Source organism: Pagrus pagrus (assembly GCF_965226575.1).
Source record: "Pagrus pagrus genome assembly, chromosome: 4".
Lineage (NCBI taxonomy): Eukaryota > Metazoa > Chordata > Actinopteri > Spariformes > Sparidae > Pagrus > Pagrus pagrus.
The window spans coordinates 23,737,805-23,758,419 of NC_140188.1; the positions used below are offsets into that span (position 1 = coordinate 23,737,805).

At 42.1% G+C, this 20,615-nt stretch overlaps 1 protein-coding gene across 4 annotated transcripts in view; it reads right to left on the reverse strand.

Moving 5' to 3' along the window:
* LOC311256747 (galactosylgalactosylxylosylprotein 3-beta-glucuronosyltransferase 1) overlaps nucleotides 1–20,615 on the reverse strand; it is an 80,547-nt gene that overhangs the window by 41,416 nt on the left and 18,516 nt on the right. The window lies entirely within an intron of this gene.

The window sequence follows — 20,615 nt, forward strand, 5'->3', positions numbered from 1 at the left end:
AGATACTCCACTTCAGCCGCAGGATTTAAAACATGCGCTGCAGTGCCAAATTACAACAACAAAAGAGAAAAGCTGGGGACAAGGACGCAGAGCTAAGTGAGGGGAAAACGAGCCGCGGGGTCAACTCCCCACTCATAGATTGCCATGCAAGCTTTGTCCTAATGCTTTTTTTAGCGTCTCATTATGATGTCTGTCATGCATTTTGCAGCAATTTGTCCAGCAGTGATATGCTGAGAGCTGAACAGCTATAGTCAGAAATCTCTGCAAAGCAAACAGCTCTTTTCTTTATGCATACTGTGGGCACGAAGACAGACTGAATCAAATCAGAGACGAGCATCACTGAGATTTGAATTAGGCCTTGAAATTGGAACCTAAATTTAACACGTACGTAAGTCCTTTCAACATTCAGTCTGTGTGTTTATGTATGCGACGTATGGTTTTAAAACAATCGAGCACATCATAAATGTAGGTAATTTATACTGAAGTGATGTTAAATTAAATTCATTAAACGTAGTCGAGTGTGCCGTATGTTAATAAATTAAACTGCTCTAATTAAGTATTTTATTTTGTCATTCTCAATTAGGGTTGAAACGTGTCTAAAGTCGCTTCTGTGATTCACCAACTACACACGCTGCAATAACAGTGCTCTCATATTAAAACATTAAAGTGATTTAATATGATATATTAAGTGATAATTAAACATCACAACAATCTTAAATGTTAATTATATTCAAGCAACCTTGAAACACAGTATCTTAAAGTGTGTGACTTTATACACTTTATATAAGAAAGTACTGTTGAGAAGCGACATGACTTCGGTGTAGGTGTTTACCACCACATGCAGACACACACACACTCACACACACACGCACCCTCCTCCTCTGTCACATAATGTTGTATTCAGCTTTGACATAATGGAGATTGAAGGTCCATCCAAGCCTGCAACTCTCAATATATCATTGTAGCACCAGTGCCATTTCATGTTGTGGTTCAACCGACAGCTGATTAGTGTTAGTGCTCAAGTGCTCTTTGTGCAATGCCATGATTACATCCCTAAAAAAAACCAGAACAAATAAATGACATGAAATAATTCAAATGTCAGTTAAACAGAACTCAACACGGCTTTGACGTAAAGACCAGAGTTTAAGTCAGGGAAGCTATTAAAAAGTGTGTTTTTCACAAATGTTTTGAAGGACACTGAGTTTCCCAGCAGGTCACCGCAGTGCCGAGGGATGCTGATGGAAAAAGCTCAAACAGCAATAATCGTCATCTTAGACTGTGGAGCTACCAAAGGAGGCAGAGGATCTCAAGCTGTGCTTGTGCTCTTCGGGGGTAAAAGCTCAGAGATAAAACCAGGCACTAACCAAAATGTGTCTTTTGTGCCATTCGTAGCCATGGTTACTACACTGAATATAAATTGGCTGCTGATAGGAGGTATGATTGGGTGACAGCAAAGGATAGTGATAGTTTTTAAGATAGACTGATGGCATTAAAGCCCTTTAAATGTTTTTTTATTTAAGTGATACATTTGTTTACCTGCTTACTGTATGATGAAACTGGCTGCCTGGGGCTCATTTATATAAAGATAATTTCATGAGTTCTACCTGTGATTGACTTGACCACATTCCTTACTTGGCAAAGATAAAGGTGGTTCAAATATCCAGAAGAAAATTGGACATTGGATGTCTTTATTTGTTCCCAGAGGGAAATCACATCTCGTAGCACTGAATGGCTTCTTCAAACAGTGAAATGTCATCACTTTTACACCACTTAAGTACAGCTCTCGCCTAATGAGGTAACACAGTGATGATTGATCCCAGTGATACTAATACTAATATTTTGCAAAATGTATATATTTGCAGTTCTATGAAATCTGTGGTGACTGCTGATGGAAACTGTTGCTGTAGCTTCACATTAAAAGCATTTAACAGGCGAAAAACACAAGATGAAGTAGTCAAAGGAGATGTAATTTGTCAGTAAAGTTAATATTTACAGCTTTTGATGAAAAATGCATCCGACCAGTTTGAAATATTACAGGGAGCAGTTGTATACAGTCAATGGGAGTAACAGAAGCAGAAGGTGCTGTTAGATTAAGAGCTGCGGGCGACAGGCTGCATACCTCAAACTTTTCAGCGAGCTTACAAACTCCTCTCACTGTGCCCTGCTGTTCGCAGACTCATGCCATGTGCAGCGTGGAATCAGATCACTGCTGCTCACAGAATGATGGAAAAAGGCCAATTATTGCCTGACAATAGCTTGTTTTGCTGCCCTGAAAAATCTATCTGTAGGGATCTGTACTAATAAACTGCATTCGCTGTTTCCACCAGTAACCATAGTTTGTAAAGGGGATATGGCAGTTATAAACTTAAAGAGGTCATTATTCTCACGGGTTTTGTCCTTTATTGTGTTATGTAGCATTTTTCTGCATGTACAAGGTCTGCAAAGTGAAAAAGTCCACGCCAAAGAGAGTTACTCTCTCCCACAGAAAACACTGATCCTGGACTGCCTGAAACGCCTGGTTTGGAGTCGAGCCTTCACTTCCGTAACTTATTTGTAACAGGCGTTATATAAATATGTATTTTTATATATTTATTATAAAGAATATACACTCCAGTCAGTCAGCAGACATGCAGTTGCTACTGCTGTAGCTGCGATTTTTTAAATCACACTACCTTGCTCGGCATGACCCGCCCTACTCTGCCTCTACATCCCAAGTAATGCGCATGTGCACCTCTCGTGAAAGACGTCTCACTCTATAGCTAAAACGGAGAGTTTAAGACAGTGTGAAAAGGGCTGCCACAGCAATGCACCATATATGAAAAATAATGTGTTTTTTTAAATTAAAGCATGTAAACAAACACCCACAAATAAGAGTGAACCTGAAAATTAGCATAATATGACCTCTTTAAATGTAAACACACACATGTACAGATGATACTACAATGCAATATAATACGATGTTTGTTCCAGCTCCAGGAAATCTTACATACTGTAGAAATAAGATGTGTTATTAACATCTGCAATGCAAGAACTCGTTCAGGATTCCATGAAGTCACGCAACAAACCCCAGACCCTGCTCAACCACCATTCTGTCATGTTGTGCTCCGTTATCAGACACTTAAACACACACACATGTGCCTCTAACACAGGCAGACCGCTGCGACCTCGCCAGTCTGTGGATCTGACAGTGACAGATGGAGGACAAAACATGAAGAAGGTGGAGTGGATGGAGGGAGCAGAGAGAGAGAGAGAGACCAGACGAGGTTTTGTTGCTATTGATTGACTTTAAGCTGCTAATGTAACCAATCAGAATAGAGACGGACACATGATGTATATACACAGACAAACGCATCGTCGGAAATTGATGCTTCAGGAAGGAAGAAATCTGACGTGCCAACAAAACAAAATCAACATAAAAAAAGTGTAAGAGTGTTGATTGTGATTTATGTTTCTCTACGAAGTGACTGCTGCACGTTCTTTTGATATATTTTATAATCTAAGTCTGAAGGAGGAGCTGCAAGAGACCTGCGAGGGCAATCCTTTCTAATTCTGCTTCCACATGATGGACCCACCGTGAGCCATGTGTTAAAGTATATGGACCCACAACAATATGTGCAGTACAGTTGATGTACAGCCTTACTTGCCCCGAAGCAAGAAAGCCAACACTGCACTGTGGGAAGAGAGAAACACATGCTTATTTTTCTGCAACATTCACCACAGAAACTGCTTCTTATACGTTTCTTTGCACCCTTGGAGCGTCTAAACTTTCCTGAACTCTTCAGAAATTCCCCAGCAGTGATGATCTCCTCTCATAAATCGCTTTAACTGTGTGTAATAGCGATATTATTCTTCATAAGGTATGCATTAGTACCCCAGAGGAATAATTGCCATGAGTAAAAAAAAACAAAAAAAACAAAGCCTGTCCTCAGCTGAATCTTTGAATGTGCGTCAGACAATGACGGAGATAATGACAGACCTGGTGTCCTTTTTTCATTCTGAAGACATCTGTCATTTCAGTGAAATTTGCCAGGTTTGTCATGAAAGAGAATTCATCGTGCCTTTGAGTATGGCTCAATGATTAATTCAGGCGTGTCAGTTGGTGAGTAAATGCTTCTTTATTCTCGTGTAAGTGGTCAATATTAATAATGCACACGCGGGTCTAAGTTCGGCATCCGTCTTGGCAAAGTTCGACATGGAAGGTTTCACCAGCTGCGCGCGCTTGTCACCACATTCTTCCTTTCTCTCTCTTTTCCACCGCGAGCGTGCCACTCCATCCTTCCTCTCTTTTTCCGTCCCTGGCTCTGAAAGGCAACCGTATGGCTCCGATGCCCATTCTGATAGAAAGATGTGGCCCATCAGCAGTAATTGGAGGAGCTCTGGTGGTTGGGTTTCTCTAGGAGGAGGGGGCGGTGGCGGCGGCGTGATCGATCCCATGGACGGTGGAGGTGGGCAGGCAGGCTGACAAGCGCTGCATCCCCCACAGCTCCTGACAGCTCAATGAAGGCCGAGCCGCAGAGCACAGGATGTCCTTTTACAAGAACAATCATCAAGCGTGCAGGTCACCCTCTAGCCCCCAGAACTCACAGCACATCCAGTTAAATCATAATTACCCATTTAGTCGATTATCAGCTGGGTAGAAGCACACTGGATTTAATGTTAGCCTTTCATTATACTCGCATTAAAGAATAAAGGAAATGTCAGAGGCTTAATAGCGATGACGCGATGTAATTATCTACAAGGTGATTTATTTGAAAGATTTTACAGCAATAATCTCCCGACGCCCTCATACATTCTGTGCAGTATACAGTTTAATTGTGCTCCGTGTGCGCTGACACAATGAAATAGCATGAGATGTGAATGATGGATGGAGCTGAGGCTTCACTCAAGCGCGATCATTTGCATACTTGTGACAACACGCAGGCTGGTGTCAATACCGCGCTGCGTTCTCTCATCACAGCTTTGGAGAGCGCTCTTTGTTTGTCCTCCTGTTTATGGTTTTTCCTCAAGACTCAAAGTGTGCTCCGCCGAGCTCAGCCTGACCATCGGTTGCCATGGCGACACACGGCAGCTGGGAGTGATGGCTTGTGAGGAAAGCTCGGCACAGGTTAAATCAAAAGAAGTATTTATTCACCTTGCGCGGGATTCTTTTTATCCCCTACACCGTCGGACCTCATGTTATCTGTTATATTAAAATGAGATATTTTAACAACATGCTGGCAGCTACAGCAACAGCAAAATATAAAAAGACCAGTCACTGGGGCTTTACAAGATCCTGTTGTCCAAGTGCATTTCATTGCCTCTGTTTAATAAACAGGGAAATGCACTCAACACACACAATCACACTTGAAAGATTGAGATGCCCTACATAACACAGCCAAAGATACAGCGTGTGCTACATACTTCTTGTGTTTTGGCCTCAGATCTCACTACTTGCTGTTCTCCTTCCATCCTGTCTTCCTTTGTTAAGATTCTCTTTTATTCGATTCTACTTCTCGAAGAGCACGGAAAGAAATTGTTAAAATTTTGACGTGTTTTCTGCATTTTTATTACGAAGTCAATTGTAGATTCCAGCACACTCAACATCTAGCAAGCAATAGCTCCGCTGATAATACATATAAAACGCACTTAATGTCAATTAATTGCTCCGCTGGCTGCCATTTCTTTGACAATATCAGGCCTTGCAGGGTTTCAGCCTTGTGACCAGTAAAATTGTAGCTGCATCGATTCATGTGGCTCTGACCGCAACAAAACACCTCCATTTCTGGATTACAGCCACAGCTACTTAACCTGCCCAGCTATGGCCACAGTGATAGCAGGCAGCGCTGATGACTACACTGCAAAAAAAAAAGCGGACAACTCTGGCAGGGCCAGTGGTCAGACTCCCCCGAAACACATACAACATCCTCAAGAAATAGTCTCTAACACATTTTCGTGAATATAATTTGTCAAATGTTATGTGCTCAGATAACTGTTTATTGCATTTTTTGGATCTTGTCCTTTGCGTTTCTTTTTTCGGTCATCCTCTGATCAAATAAAATGGTCTGAACGCTCTCTCCTTTTCCACAAGGCCATGCTCTTTTATTCATCTGTTTCTGACTGACCTAAAAGTACTTAAAATGCTGTCTGGATTCAGCTTATGATGTGCCCACCATGTTCATTTCAAAAACAACGCAGCCCTGAACTCTGGCCGTGCAACGACAGCTCAAATGGACTTCAATTAAACACGGAGTGAAGTAATTATAACCTGCTGCTTATCAAATGCAGTGAAATGTTTTTTTAGATTCATGAAACCAGCCTTTTCTCACCCCATTGACAGCTTCATTTCGATAGTCTCAGGTTAAAGATTAAATTATTTGTTCAGATTGACTCTTTTCGCATTTCAGTGGGAGTTAAGAGCAAACCCTCAAGCTCCAGGAGTTTGGCAAATACTTTTGAACAGCCTCCGCTCTACGCTACCTGCTGATCCCCCTCAGGGAGAACTTCTGACGGAGATGGAGGACAGGAGAAGGTTGTGGCTTTACAGGCAATCCCCCTATAATATTACCTCTCTTCCCCCCTGCCACACACATACACATGCACACACACACACACACAACCATCACCGCCACCACCACCCACACCATTTCTGGAATACGCTGATCCCTGTGAAGAATTTCCAGCCTGAGCCAGAGCTGCAGAGCCGTACAGGAATAACATCAGCAGCCTGAAGGTGCTGCAGGGTGAAACAGTCAGAATCTCACTTGGTCTCTGGGGTATAAATAGATAATAGCTCCTGGCTTTGTCCTGCTGGATCACAGCACTACACTGAAATAATGGGCCTCACACCGCAACCTGCTCTTATATTTTCTATGAGAAAAAAGTAAGAGAAGTGAAGTTCAAATACAACAGGATGATGAATCCCCTCGATCATAAGTTGGAGGTGCAATGGCGATAGTTAGTTGTTAGCATAGGTAACGCCCTTTAAAAACGACATAATGGCAGATGTTGTGCTGTGCGCAAATACTATGGCACACACATATGGTCTGGAGAGAAGAACTGTACTGATACAGTAAAAAAAACACAAAAAACACCAACATGATTTTCAAGAGTGTCAGTACAAAAAAAAAAAAAAACAGCACTGGCAAGACATCTGTGATGCAGTAAATGCTGTGTCAGCAGAGGGATAACTGAAAGTCAAAGAAAATACTCTCTACGTGTGAGAATTCACCCGGAAAAAAGCCACACATGAATGACACAAATCACTTGAAAATGTGTTCATGTGTCATTGTTGAAATTGTTGTTTTCACATGTGGCATTTGACAGGTAAATGGAGTGTCCATGATGCCGACTGGAGGAGGAGAGGGGGAGATGGCAGTCTCAGAAATACAACTCATATAATAGGAGAGTTGCCCAGGCAGACTCTCCACTTGACAGCGATGCTCCAACAAAGACAATACAATTACTCTGCACATATAATCTTCAAAATGTGATTATGTGATTAACGTTTCCTTGAATTGGACAAAGAATTTCTGGAAGGTGAAAAAGCGATGTTTTCGCAAGAGTGCTTTCGACCAGTTGTAAAACTTTCTCTTACTGAACAGAAGAGCAAAAGTAAGAGAACATTGGTGAATCTCAGGAATCAATTGGCATCAACAAAATAACCACGGATATTGGACTGCATAGTGCTCCTAAAGCTCCTCCTGATCCTTTATAATTTATTTTCAATTCTAGAGGTATCTCCTGCTTTAAATGATGAGAAAATATACTTTTGTGAATCAGAACTATTCACAAAGTTGGCTCATAGCTTCCTATGCACTTCTCTGCATCCCTATAGTCCTTTACCCTTGGAGTGGCCGATATGACAGGCCGGTGTTGATGTTTTGAGTACCATTACACTAATAGCGCACTCACTTCCAAAGCGAAGCAACCACAACCTTTCACTAGATGCCTTTCATCTTCACAGCTGCCGCTCAACCAACCAGGGTCATTTTCAGCTTCTGCCAGGCTTCAATTGCTCCCAGAGAGATGGTCAAGGGGGGGTCATTTTGACTCTTGGCTAGGTAGGTAACTGCTGTTGTTCGCACTTGGCAGCTTCGCCTTTCATGTCTGGTTCAATGCATTACACCCGCAGAAGAGCGGCAATGAGCGCCGCCAGGCCCTTTGGAGGGAAACTTTGGAGGTGATGACATGCTTCAGGCTTGCAGTTCAGTTGCCTTCCTGTGATGAATGTTTATGAGCTGCTATTTACACAACTGAGGTTGTCCCTGTAGAAAGATGACAAGCCTATGCCTCTTGAAATATTCATCACTTGATTCTCACCTGGTTGGTCCCTTCACAGTATTATACCGTACGTGATTATTTCTCACAACACCTCCTCTGACCTCAGCACTTTAGTGAGCATCATCGGGATCCTAACTGCTAAATGACTGCAGATCACTTCCCCGCATGAAAGATCTACAGTTGTTGATGGTGCATTTTAAAAGAAAGGCAGCTTTTAGAAGTTCACCACACCTTCCATCCAAGCTACTTGATCTCGAGGTCCTAACTTTAACTATTTCCGACAAGGCGTCATGCTGCTATCAGAGGCTGCAGGGCCAAGCAGCAACTGGCTTTAGAGGAAGAGGGAGGACTCCAACTGGGCTGCAGGAGGTCCAGCAAGAGGGGTAAAAGCAGAGGGGGGCACACTTGGGATGCCAGGTGTTGCCGTTGAGCCCTCTGGAGGTGTCGTGGGCCAATCAACACTGATGAAGGAGGGTGCCCACCTGATGACCCTGATGAAGTGATTACCCCCCCACACTCAAGACACCAGACACCAGGTAAGTAATGATTATACTAAGGGATTGTAACAACACGGCAACTCCTATGCTCAACTGGTCATATGTGTAAGTATTGATATACTGATACTAAACAAAGACGCCGCTACCTTAATATTTTGCACACTGCTCTTTGCTAATTAGAAAGAGAGAGTAGAGATTAATTAGATTAAAACACATTTGTTTGCATCTGAGCTGTATTGTATTGTATTATTTTCTTTTCACCTTGATTTCAGGACTGCCTTTCAGCACAGGCAGTGAAATGCAGTCCAAGGACAAAACGCAAAAGAATTGGGATTTGATCTGGTTTATTTTGGCCAATACTGATCCATTCAAATACCCAGATCGGCCCTGATACCGAACCGTATAATTGACTCTGTATTTAATGCTAACATGCCACGGTTTAGCAGGTATACTATATATCAGGGTTCACCATCTTAGCATCTTAGCTTTCATGTGCTAATTTGCACGAAACAAAAGATACAGCTGGGGTGGATTGGACTTACATTGGTTTTGCAGTTATCTGGTAATAAACCAAAGCATTACACAACACAAGGGACCATCACAGTCATTACATTTCATCCTCTGGAATATCTGTAGCAAATGTCTAAGCAATCTATCCAATGGTTGTCAAGAAATCTCACTTTAAACAACAAATATCAACCTTAAGCTGGTCTGTACAAAATGTCAAGAGAATCCATCTGATATTTTTTGAGATATACCAGTCTGGACCAAAATGGTGGACCAACCAACCAACAGACAGATGTTGCCAACCGCAGGGCCTCCAGTGTTGCTAAAAACCTTTTAGACAAGCCCCCATGTAATGACAGTAAGACTTAATTATGTGCATGAATGCCTGTCATTCTGGCAAACATCTGAAGTGTCTAAATATGTTGGCTACTGATGGGACAGTGAAGAGTGTAACTGCGCTGCACTGAATGCCTCTGCATTAGAGCCAACCTCTAATCATGTATCACATTACCTACATGTTACACTCCGCACTGACAGTCTGAACACGACTGTGACCGCCAGTGCAGTCAAGCAAACAATAAGAAAATCCCTCCAACAATTGAATCCTGTGCGAGCTGCAATTATATGTTGCTCCCCGAGGTACCCCCCTTGACACCCTAAAAAGGTAATATACCTTCTGCCGTACAATGCAATCACATGGTTCGCACTCCCAGTCTGCATAATTGCAGGGGCTTGGGGAAATTGAAGGGCTCCGCTACCCATAAAACTGAGGGCTTAAGTAATCTTAGTGAGAGGGGAGGCATTAAGAAGAACATGGATGTCCTTGTTGGATCACTGCTGCTGCACAGCTTGGACAACCTGCCACGTTTGGATAAAGACGTGGTTAACATTTCCCTCACGGCATCGTCTGACAAGCGGCGGTGTGAGCAGCATGATGACTCCTACACCAGGTTTAAATATAACAATGGGTTTTTTTATATAATCGCAAAAATATAACTTACAAGTAAAAGCTACAGATGTTAACATTTATTTCAAGTTCTGCCTATCTATCTATCTATCTATCTATCTATCTATCTATCTATCTATCTATCTATCTCTGTCTATTGTGAATTCAAAGTTTTGAGACAGGAGAAATACTTGTGACGGATGCATGAGCGGATGGCGTATTTCTCACAAGATGAATCTTTAGTGACAGGTCTGATCCGAACAGAGACAAATGACAAGGCATCCTCCCCCATCTGCCATCAGTAGGCCTGACAGAGCACTGTCTGGTTCGCTCAGTGCTCTTTCAGGCACAACTTCACATTCGATCAGAGGATTTTGACCTCAGCATTCCCATTACACGACGCTTCCTACATCCATATAGTCACAGCAGCACGGTGCCGTCGCTGGTGACTGCAGAGGGTGTCGCGAGCTCAAGTTGCAGAGAGTGACTGTGGCATTTCATCTTGATTTGATACAGCGCTATGGTCACTTGGCCAAGGAAACATATTCTATCCATTGACAGAAGAGCTGGGCAAAACATCATACTCTGCAGAAAGGATGTGGTTGAATCCATACTGATAGATGTGGAGGCACAGTACGAGCTCATTTATCTGATAGCTGATTCGATAGGACTGGGAGAGGCTACGGTGACTATTTTGCCCCAAAACTTGCAGAGTCCAGCACTATTTATGCTTCCCTCTGACTCTGTGAAAAGTCTTTAAACAAATCTTTTGCAAACCTCTCCAATGGAAGTCAGCGTTTCTTAATCAGCCTTCTACTCTACATGCTCTTTAAACAAATCATAAAAAATGTGCCCTGAGGTTATTGTTGAAAGATCTCTTAATTGATTTGACACACTCCCGGGACTGCCATACCAGACCTTTGCTCTTGGCATAAGGTTTTGTCAGATGGGAGATCTCTGGACTGCGATCCATTACAGCCAGGCTCAAAGTGATCAAACTCAGGAGACAGACCATCATTTGGGCCTAAAGATGCCTTTTCTTTGCCAGCTTCTCGGAGTGCCTGCATGGGAAAATGACTCTGTATCGGCTTCTTTTGTCCCTTCCACTTAATTGCTGCAGAGCTGCAATATGTCAGCAGAGTCCACGGGAAGAAACTGCCTCCGTCTCACTTGCGCGATGGGTTTTCCTGCCATTAAGAAGATCCTCGTTCTAATTGCGAGTATTTTGTGAGACAGCCGCTCTAATGAAGGGAGGGATACGCCGACATAGCAGATCACATTACAAACATCGGCGGGGAGAAGTGTGGTCGAACTGCTGACTGCGATAAAAAGGAAGACTTGGTGGATGTATTTCTGAGGTGTAGCACCTATTTGCAAAGTGTTGATGTTAGAAAAGATAAATCCTCTGATCTGCATATCTCACTGAGCAGATTAATAGCAGAGAAGATTTAAAATTTTGATTATCTTGCTAAATCCAATTACCCATCCACTTTACACTTCACATGCTTTTTCCACCATTTACCTTCATCTGACTGGGTGTGAATGGCTGTTTTGTCTTTTTTTGCCACGTATAGCTTACATGTATGGATGCACATAGTATGTTTTATAAGTCTACTGTGTTAATGTAGGTATGTCCTCAGTGGTTAAGCATTGTGGGAGTAACCTCTATTTGGGAGCTGACCTGTCACACTGAGACTTCATGTTCACTGAGGCTCCCTGTGGACACTCAACCATGCGTAACACTCGCTCAAGGCAAAAAAAAAAGAGAGAAAAAAGCGGCTTTATGAAGTGACTGATAGGATGTGCTGCAGTGGTGGGTGTGAGACCTGAAATTCTCCACAGTGTTACCACCGAAAAACTGGCCTCTGTGTGAGTGACTGACATTGAATTGGAGGGCATGGAGGTCTAAAGCTTAGTCTTTTATCTGGTCTCAAAGGGGAAACAGCGGTTTACTGCCTGCATTTTCAACATTTTTGTGCCTGCAGCACACTTTTATCAGAAGATTTAGCAGGAACATTTGGATTTAGCAGAATCAGAAGGTAAAGAGTGCAATCCTCCACTTATAATACGGTGCTGCCTCCCCTATTACACACACTTTGACTTGGGAAATACAAGAACACATGTAAATGTCTTGCAACAGAAGCACTGTCTTATCAGATTCATGTTTCCAAGGCTTTGGGAAAAATGTTTCACTTTGAATTTTTGGCCTTGATCATTTTGAAAACAACCTACATGCTGCAGTTTCAAGGGAGTATATATTAGATTTGATTTCAAACCTGTCTCTGTAAGGTTTCTTCAGTCTGAATGCAAATGAAAATTAGAGGCAACACAAAAGCATGAGTGTTTTTGTAAAGAGGCGAGACAACAGGAGTGAAAATGAGAGTGTCTGCAGGAAGCAAAACTGCTGTTGTTTTGAGCAAATTGAAAATATTTCTGAATCTGAGATTTAGCACGCACATACACTAACGCACCCCATAGTCCGATGTGTCAGCATGTTCTTCGATTAACAGCTAATGTCTCACAGCTATTGGCTGTTTGTTGCGGCACTCCAGTGGACTAAATTAATCGAATAAACAAGATCAGAATTTGCTTCGTGTTCAGTCTGAACTCACTTAAAAAGGGAAATGGTTCCACCAGGGAGGCCTCTATAATTATTTTATCAAATGCTTTAAAAAAAATGAATTAACTTTAAATCTAAGTGAAGGATGATCAGCTGCTCTCAGCTAGTTTCATATTTCCTCACATTAGCATGCTTGCACTTATACAACACTGCAGAAAGTTTATTTTTTCAACCTGGGAATACACAGTGTACAGTCTCTAAAACCTGAAAAGTACAAACTGTGATGTTTCCAAACAACTGTTTAAAACTGAAGCGTGTATAAGGCCGTAGGTTGATTTCAAGGGGAATTATGATCACTGCTGCGTCCAATTTACAGAGAAACTAAAGTACATCATTATGATCAGAGAAGTTCCATCATCTATATGCGGTGCAATGCATAGCTAATGATATTGCAGTTTCTTAATAATCTTTTTCAAACAAAAGCCAAGAAATAAATTAAATTACAGCAAACAAATATTTTAAATCCAATAAATTTCCCTATGAGGCTGCACTGCTTTGAGCACTAAGCACAAAGTGCAATTATACAGCCCTGCCTCGGTAAACAAAGCTAAATTTGCATCGAAAGCAATATATCAACTGTGATTATTTACCACCCTGAGCACTCAGCAAAAATCAATAACATGCGCAAACATCAAACCAAACAAGATTTGCAAATCAGTCTGCATAAAACAAATGAAGAGGGTTATGAAAAAAAAAAAAAATCCCCTAAACCACACTGAGACACATCACAGAGCCACTGGTGATAAGAATTATCCTGGGAAGTTTAAGACTTCCATGGATTCTTCTGCATTTGGGGCATGGATGGTTTAAGCCGTAAAATGAAAGTCAGAGTCAAAGTCAGTTCATAATTAATCCAACACAAAGTGTGTGTGTATGTGTATGCTCGAGCATGTCCTTGTGATGCGTGTCAGAAAGTGTGTGTGTGCGTGGGCATGCACGGTTCTCTGTCTTGACATGTAAATGGAGAAACTGACAAGTTTCTGCACTCACATTTAGATTTAAACCTGCAATAATTACTAGTTTTTAATACTGACACTGAATAAAATGACACATAAATGTGTAATGTGAAAGGTCAATCACAGTGCCAAAATAACTGAGAATTACAAGACAGCATGGAGCTTTGAGCCTCTTTTATCTCATTGTTTGGTTTTAAACTCAATCTGTGGCTGAGACTCAGCTCCTTCTACAACACCTCTTTGCAGGTACACCTCATGCATTTTAACTGCCCAGCCTGTCTGACGGTGCGACAAGATACTAGCAATGTTTCTTTATTTGCGTAAGCTACCCAAAATTAGCAACTAGCTGGTTGAAAATGGTCCAGTAATGGTCTTAGTTAATTAGTTAATTAAAACAATATTTCTGAGGAGTTGGTGGAGACTAAAAGAAAGTGAATATTGCACTAAGGCAACCATGAAGAAAATGATGCGTCTGCTGATATTAGCCACAACTCGTACGCTATACGCAATACAGTGCCTGTTTTCAAAATCCCTGTGGCCACAGGAAACAACAATGACAACCTCCAAGTTAGCAACCTACATGCTCAAAATGGCAAGGCCTTAACTCTAGGAGGGGATTTTGGCCATTTTAATACCAGGGCTCACCTCCCCATGTCTAAAACAAGTTCCCTCTGACAGTATTTTACATTGGGGAACCGTGGCAGCGTCCTTGGTTTAGCGCCGGCCTAGACAGTTGTGATTGGTGTATAGAGATTTAAAAAAGCCAGAGTGTTTTATTGCCTCTATACCAGAATGATAACAGGCTCAGCTGGACCTTCCTCTAGAGATACGAGAGACCAGCGATCCAATGGTTGTTGTGATTCTGTTTGCTTGCCCAGTAGCCCACTAATGCCACAAATTGATGAATGTAGCTTTAAGATGACTATGGATAGCCAAGGGTAATTGTAGCCACCCAGTAAATAAATGAATAGATACCTTATAGAGTTGTAAAATAGAGTGAGATAAGCAATTTGCTGTCAAGGAGCATCAAGGAGATGCAGTCAACAGAGATGAACAGCACATTAAATATTCTATAAAATGCCTCAGCGATGGAAACCTTCAGTCTAAATGTTTAAATGTAAAAGGCATGGAGGACAGCAATCGACAAAAACACGACTGGTGAGAATTATTACGGTAGCCGTAACAATCATGTCGAGGAAGATGAGTAAACAGACTCTGCCCCCTCATCAATCACAGCCAAGGTGCCCTTGAAGAAGATATGTTGCTGTTCTGTTCTATCTCCCAGTACATAATCCTAATATTGACAGACCAACAAGATTCAAACTACGTAGCTTTCACTGAGCGTGATGTATTGTCTCTATAACAGCAGCAGCCGCTCTCTCTCAGCTTGTCCCCACACAAAGGACAGCTGAACTGAACGTCATACATCTCCACTGCACACCACACGTCTCATTCCCTCCTGTGACGACCGATGATGTGCTGGAAAGAACTGCAGTTTTGTCAGTGTTGTGGTCACACACCTCAAGTGCTCTGCTTCTATTTCCCAATTTATGCCACACTCTGATTTCTGTGCAGGGCCCAATTTGTCTGGTAATAAAGAAAGTCATGAAGTCCTCTGAATGATCACCTTTTTTCCAGATTTATGGGCTATGTGAAGCTGTTTCATAAACGTGAAGAATAGACTGTTTTACGAGGCTTCCCAGCTAATTCAATACAGTAAGCTGTCTTCTGAGGATATATAAAAATAAATATACACAGTAAATTATTCTTTTTTTAGTGGAAGCTTTTCTTAAGTTCGAATCTGTTACTGCTCAGTTACGCATACATAATGGGTGAATGAGGATGTTTAGAAAGGCAGTAATTTTTCAGAGGACTTCGTACTGCTTTGAAAGGATCGTGCATTATTACTCTTTCTCGGCCCAGACGTTCCAGTTAATATGTCTTTTCTCCCCTCCGACCAGCACACTCTCCTCCCATTTCAACAGACTTCTAACAATATGCATTGAAGCCTCCAGTTGATACGGGGCTTCAAATAGAATCACTTCTCCCTGCAGCCTGCCTCCTCGCGGTTCCAAATGCAAAATGTGATTTACGTCGACACGACTCTCCACAGCCTCCTTCAGCCGCATCTGTCTCAGTCTCACAGCACACTTTTAAGTACCAATTTGGGGCCTTATTGAATCCAGCTTAAAGTGCAAAGAGCAGTTTGTCATGCAATTCATTGCTCAAGACAAAAAGTTCAGAGGCATTTTATGAACTCGGGGCGTAATAAGCGGCCAGGGGAGCACACATGGATCAAATATAAGTGCTCTCTGTCCTTTTCGACCAAACTGGGACTTCCTCCAAAGCCCCCACCCTTCTCACCCCCTAGCATGGGCTTCAGTCCTCATTTGTCACCTGTGCCACCAGGCCCCAAGAAGTTGTCTGGTTTTGATGAATGGTGCAAGGGGTTCTGTCCTTTCTCTGCCATCCATCAACTTCTGTGGATGTACAGCATTAAAGACAAACAACTCTTGCTGGGAAAAGCTTTGAGACTCTGGTAGAGTTCTGACATCTAATCTGTGATTGGCGAGATGTGATTCAGGTTTTACAATACAAAAAAAAAAAAACAATATATAGACTCATACAAAAATATAAAGTAATCCTTCTCAATCACCACTTAAGTGTGTGGCAGTTTGGACCCTGCCATCTGCCTGTTTTTTTCTTATTTTCTTTGTATTTTGTGTTTGTGTTCTGGACGTTTCTGGGCCAGTGGTGCGTAGCAATAACAGGGAGCACGGTGTGAGGTCGGGACTGCTAAAGCATAGCCACCAGGTTACATCACTGGCCTGTTATAAAGGGCTGCAGGTCCGTGTGTCTGTTTGACTGAGGGAGGGGTTACACAGAGCAGGTCAGAGAGGCAAACAGGAGACAGGATGGAGCATGCATTTCAGCTGCATTCACACAAAATCTGGAGGCTTGTGTGGAGGTGTGGGCGTGTTGTTGTTGTTTAGAATGTCACTGTCGGAAAATAGCATTTTATGTCTCTGATTCACCGCTTTGTTCTCGCTAACGCTGCTCCCTCTCTGTTGTGACTAAGTGTCCCAATACCAATGGCCACAGTGTTTGCTCTGTTAGTACTGATACTACTTTACATCTCCATGCACCAAACGCATTGAGGCTCACCTGTGGCTATTTAATACTTGGTCATGTGACGTGTCCTATCACCAACATTTCCCTGCTCCTTTGTGGCGTGGTATATTGATACCCAAAACCAGAAATTACTTAAAAAAAGAAACCAAAAAACACCAATACTGGCTCCACCGCTCTCGTCATTCACTCTCTATCTTGCTTGACCACCGCTACTCGCTCAATCTCTGTCTCGCCTGGTGAGCCAGGCAGGAAGCACCATTGTTGAATGGCAGCTGACAAATCCTGCATATTATGGCTTCTAAAGAGGTTGGGTTCAGGCTTGGCTTGTATTCATGGTTGACTAAACTTACATACTTTTCATTTATTTTTCATTCATTAGCCCAATTGATGCATTTATCTGTACCCACCAGCTTAAATGTCCATGTTGTTGTCTGAGAGGAAGCAAAACAGAGGATGTACTACCCAATGCCACTGGTGACTCACCCTTTGCTGATATTTGTGGGAAAGGTGCCTCTTGAATATACAGTAGGCAAACATTTTTTTAAATTCTCAAACTGCAGGAAAGATAGCAGACGTTTTTCACCTACATTACAGCATGTTTTGAGAGCGTGTCATATGGTGTTGAGTGGAATTTCCTTAAAAATATATTTTGCTCGAAATATCTACGAAGGCCATGCAAGTACTCAGATGAAACATTTACAGAATCTGTCAGACTCGTGTCCTTGGATGGAAACTCTGTGACAGCTCAGACTTGGGTATTTCATGCCCGTGAAGACTTCTTGTCCCTTGATCTTTGGACACACTGGCCGTGCTCATTCAACCTGTCTGCGAGCGTGACAGATGAGTCGACGCTGTATTCTGTAGGTGCCCAGTTTTGACAGAGCACTTGTGTGTTTGTGGCTGCAGTCGCCAATCTGAGCACATCAGAAGTCTATTCTCTCAGGAACAGAGGAGCAAAAAAAAATCACGCTCTCAGCTCCCCTCCTTATTGCAGAGCTGTAGATGCTGCTGTGTCTCACACCTTTTGGAAATTAAAGCCTGTACTGTAAATGTAATTTGGATTAATGCATCATAATCTATAGACAGCTTGGCAATACCCTTGTAAAAACAAAAAAAAAAGTCGAGAAAAAATTATATTAATTTTCCTGAGCTTGTTATTCTGAAACTACTGAAAACAGAGGATTACCATGGATGGCACTTCATTTTCAATTTGAAATGCGAAAGCTTTCTTTTGGATTTCATGCATCTACAATTAGCTGTAAATACTTAAACACATTTCCTTTCTTCACGGATGGAGAACGATACCATCGTTCCTCCATCTCCTATAAGAGATAGTGATATGGATCCTTCCATGGCATTGAATTAACCTCTGACATACCAGCAAAGGCTCATGTGGAGTTAAGGTTACTATTACCTCAGGTCCCTGCCTCTCCCCCTCTGGCACTATCTCTCTCTATCTCCCTTTCTTCCCTCTCCGTCCCTCTACTTTTCCCCACTTCAATTAACAGTAATAGAGTCTGGGCATGTTGCCTCTTGTGCGTTCATCCTGACAGCCCATCCCCTGCTACACCTCCATCTTTCTAACACCAGACTATGTTGCAATTACATTAAGGCCCAGTGGTATCAGGGGTGCCTGTGTCAAGGTGATACCATGTGAGAAAACACCTGCGTGTTCACAGTGACCTCCAACCGATAGCGATGCGAGCGAGGCTCTACAGCTGACACTGTGCCTTGAATCCACCTTGGTGCTTTCGGGCATAATGGCGGCGCATACACATGGGTTTAGCACCGCTGGTTTCATTGGCTGGATGGAGATGTAGGTTGGTGCCCTGCGGAGAAGTAAAAGGCTCAGGTGTTTTTTTAGGGAGCATGTCTCCTTTCACATAATGAAGACATCATGCATGGCTTTTCGCTAAACCTTAAGATGTTACCTTGGGCCAATGGATTTTGAGTTAACATTTTCTGTCATAATTCGGCTGTGAGAAAACTCCGTGTTTGTATCTCTGCAGGCTACGTGCTGTGTGTGCTAATCTGAGCCACAGGAAAATGTTCAGCCTTTGTCTTTCTTCTTCCTTCGTACCAGCAGGAATTTGGATAAAAGGGGTATCCTCTCCTGCCATGCTTGCACGGTACGTTTGGATTCAGTCACTGCTGGCAGATTTCAAGGTTTATTAGTTTTTATTGTCTTCATTATGGTGTAGGTGCACATTTCACAGCCTTCTTTAGTTTTATTATTAGTCATTTTTCATCATTTGTATGTAGGTGTTAGTGACTTATGAGTCTAGACTGGCAAAAATGTATATTTTTTTGGCACTTGTTAGACATAAAACATGCATTTACAGAGAAAAAATTATAAGTCATTTTGGTTTAATAAAGGTTTAGTGGACATAAGGGTGACACGTATCTCCGGACAAAGCTGAATCGCTGTTTGTTTTGGGCAAACAACAAAGCGTCTGAATCACATTGTAAGCTGTAATCACACATTGGAGACATATGACATTTATGGAGACAATCTGATCCTTTCCTTTGTGACTTTTTTCCTCAGCTACGACCTTGCAGAAAAATACTCTGTTGTCTGGATCCCATGGAGATCTCAGAAATACTAATTTATCTCTGTCTGTTGCCAATGAGGACCAGTGTGAATAGGATTTCATCGATTGGGTGCTTAGCAAAGCAGAATGCATTGTTGCACATCTTCACTGATGACAGGGTGTCTCTAAAATGGGCTCTATGCCGTCATACTAACTAGATGATCAATGCTGATTTTGTATTTCAGTGTCTAGCACTTCTTTCTTCGGTTCTTGCTCGAGATAAGACGTTGGAGCATTTTACATCCTCCCCCCTGCTGCTAACAGATTGGGTTATGCAAAGCTACTTTGGGCACAGTGCACTTATCAGATTGGTGTGGAGCTTAACACCAGCCACACTTTAAAGGATAGCCTTTCCTCTTTATTTAAATGGCTTAAACCGTCTTAGATTTAGCCCTTTGGCTGACGTAGTGCGCCATTATCGCTGGGTGCAGCCTCACTAACCTCTCATTACACAGCATTCAGGAGACACCAAAGCACAGGACTCGACTAAAATGTTAGCTTTGCTTTATTTAAGCAGCTGCAACCTCATGTCTAATAAACTGTGCCTCAAATCTGACCACATACTGGCTCATCAGCCCAGTCACTTCAATCTGCGTACAAATAACACAACTTTAGACTTGAGAATTGCGGGCAAGACATATGCCAAAGTCCAATTTTGCGTCCAGTCCTTCCCTTCTGAAGTCTAAAGTTGTGTTATTTGTACGCCGATCAAGGAGAATAGGTCGCTCATATGTATTATGTCTTCCCTTTTCTTGTTTCAGCATAGCACAGAGTGTTGATAATCATTTTCTGGACTGGAGCAGCTCAGATCAGATAATCCTATTCAGGGATGCAACAGGAGACACTGACAGTGAAATCGTTAAAAAAGACATTCGCAAGATGAGGCAAACGTTCTGGAAATGTTTCCTCAGTTCTCTTTTATATTCTTCTATTATTATTCTGGGTCCTATTATTTCATCATCACATTATTCTATTGTTTTTATAATGCTGAATTTCAAGCCTGGTCTGATATTATTGCCAACTGAATAACTAAAAGATTAAAATAATGAATCATTGAAACTCGTAAATCTGCAAGTAGCTTTTTTCTTTACTCACATAAAGTATTAA